Genomic DNA, 2500 nt, shown 5'->3' with positions numbered 1-2500 from the left:
CTTCCCGGCGCGTGCCGGGTGGGGGACGGGCGGGCAGCCGGGGGCGTCCCACCCCCGGTCTCCGCGTGGAAACGGGGAGAGCGGGGGCCCGCCCCCCGGCTCAGCGCCGTCCGCTGTCCGCCTGGCCGCGGGGCCACGGAAGGGGTCGAGCGAGCGAAGCCGGCGGCGCGGTGGCGCCGGGGGAGGATGGAAGGGGCTCGTGCCGCTGGGGTTTGTCGGTCGGCGGGTGCGCCGCCCGGCGAGGGCCGGCGGGTCGCCGCGGCGGCGTCCCACGTGGGCTCGGGCTTTCCGTCTCGCAAGCCGTTTTCCGTCCCCCGCGGCGGGGGGGGGTTCGGTGGCGAGAGGAAGCCGCCCGAGGGCGCGAGCCGGCCGGGGCTCGGCCCCGGGGCCAAAGCGGGGGAAAAGAAAGTCCGGGATGGGCCGCAGCGGTGGCGGCGTTGGAGGGGCCGGTGCGGAGGCGCGCGCGCGCTCTCCTCCGGCGGGGTTGTGCGCCCGGCCCCCCTCGCTCCCCGGGGCGGGGGGGGGGGGGTCTCCGCTGCCTCGCTTCGTGGCGTCTCCGCGACGGCACGGGGCGGCCAGCGAGAGACACACCCCCCCCCCGCCGTTGGGTGGGGAAGCGAAGGGGGTTTTCTTTCCCCGTGCACGCGAGGCGAGGCCGGGTTCGGGGCACGTTCCCGGCGGCGCGCGGCGGGCCTCCTCCGCGCCGAGGTCGGAGCGAGCCCGGGCGCCTGGTCCGGCCCCGAAGCGCCGCAAGGTGCGTTTTTCCCTCCTCGGGGGAGGGAAAAAAGCCGGGAGCGCGGGCTCCCCGCCCCTTGCTTTTGCCGCTTCGGGGTTTCGTTTTATTTTCCCCCCCTCTCCTGTGCTTGTACGGTCAATGTGAGGCGAGCGGCCGCCGTGCCGCGCTCTCCGAGGGGCCGCTCCTTTGCGAGCCGTCCCGGCCCCTCCGCGCTGGCGGGGCGGTGCCGAAAAGCCAGACAACTCTTAGCGGTGGATCACTCGGCTCGTGCGTCGATGAAGAACGCAGCTAGCTGCGAGAATTAATGTGAATTGCAGGACACATTGATCATCGACACTTCGAACGCACTTGCGGCCCCGGGTTCCTCCCGGGGCTACGCCTGTCTGAGCGTCGCTTGACGATCAATCGCCGCCTCGGTGCCCGCCGAGCGGCGCGGCTGGGGTCGCCTCGCAGGCTCTCCCCCGGGCGGGGAGGGGCCTTCGTCCCCCTAAGTGCAGACTCGGGGAGCGCTCCGTAGCTCCCCGCTCCCGGAGCGCCCGCTCTCGCGGAGTTCGTCCCGCCGGGGCTTCGCCGGCAGGGGTTCCCCGTTGGTCCAGCGACGCCCGGTGGGGCGTTGGGGGAGACGAGAGCCCGGTTGGGGGAGGAGGCGCGGGCCTCGCCCCCCCCGGCACTCCCGCGCGGGCGCGGCTGTCTGCGGGTGGGTACCGCGGGGGTACCGTGCCGTGCTGCCGCGTCCGCGCGCGCGTCTGCCGTGGGCGGCGGGGGTTCCCGTTCCCCTCGTTCTTCCTCGCTCTCGCCTCCCCGGGGTTCTCCTGCGTGTCGCCGTTCGGCGTCGACCCCCGGCGGGCCGTCTCCCGGGCCGAGAGGCGCGTCACCCGCCGCGGTGTCGCGTTCGGGCCTCCTCCGGGCTGGGGCCCTTCGTCCCCCGCGGTCGCGCGTGCGTCGCGGGGGGCGGAAGCCGGCGAGACGCCGCGCTCGCCGTCCCGCGGCCGGCGTCTGCGGGCGAGCCGGCCGCCCCCCCCACCCCCACCCCGCGCGGGGTGTGTGCGTGGGGGGGGGAGCCGTTCTCGCGCCGCGGGGCCGGCCGGCCGGGCGCGCGCGCGCGCGCGGCGTCGGGCCGTCGGTGGCTCGTCGTTGGGCTTGCGACCTCAGATCAGACGTGGCGACCCGCTGAATTTAAGCATATTAGTCAGCGGAGGAAAAGAAACTAACGAGGATTCCCTCAGTAACGGCGAGTGAAGAGGGAAGAGCCCAGCGCCGAATCCCCGCCCCGCGGTGGGGCGCGGGACATGTGGCGTACAGAAGCCCCCCTCCCCGGCGGCGCTCTCGGGGGACCCAAGTCCTTGTGATCGAGGCCGCAGCCCGCGGACGGTGTGAGGCCGGTAGCGGCCCCCCGGCGCGCCGGGCCCGGGGCTTCTCGGAGTCGGGTTGCTTGGGAATGCAGCCCAAAGCGGGTGGTAAACTCCATCTAAGGCTAAATACCGGCACGAGACCGATAGCCAACAAGTACCGTAAGGGAAAGTTGAAAAGAACTTTGAAGAGAGAGTTCAAGAGGGCGTGAAACCGTTAAGAGGTAAACGGGTGGGGCCCGCGCAGTCCGCCCGGAGGATTCAACCCGGCGAGTCGCGGTCGGCCGGCGCGGGTCCGGCGGATCCCCGCCTCCGCCCCCCCTCCGTCCCCCGGGCGCCCGCCCGCGGGGGCGGGCTCGGGGGGGGCGGGCCGGCGCGGGGACCGCCGCCCGGCCGGCGGCCGGCCCTGGCCGGG

At 74.7% G+C, this 2500-nt stretch overlaps 1 non-coding gene across 1 annotated transcript; it reads left to right on the top strand.

The window, feature by feature from the left end:
• Positions 1 to 976: 976 nt before the first annotated feature.
• On the top strand, positions 977 to 1129 carry LOC137440441 (5.8S ribosomal RNA). Its single transcript, XR_010987136.1, has one exon. It is a non-coding gene; the product is annotated as a 5.8S ribosomal RNA (ribosomal RNA).
• Positions 1130 to 2500: the final 1371 nt, after the last annotated feature.

This window comes from Melanerpes formicivorus, unplaced genomic scaffold (assembly GCF_026170545.1).
Source record: "Melanerpes formicivorus ecotype bairdi unplaced genomic scaffold, bMelFor1.0.p_v2 SCAF_3014, whole genome shotgun sequence".
NCBI classification, from domain to species: domain Eukaryota; kingdom Metazoa; phylum Chordata; class Aves; order Piciformes; family Picidae; genus Melanerpes; species Melanerpes formicivorus.
Note: the sequence above shows the minus strand (reverse complement) of the source record. Positions and strands in the feature narration are given on the sequence as shown.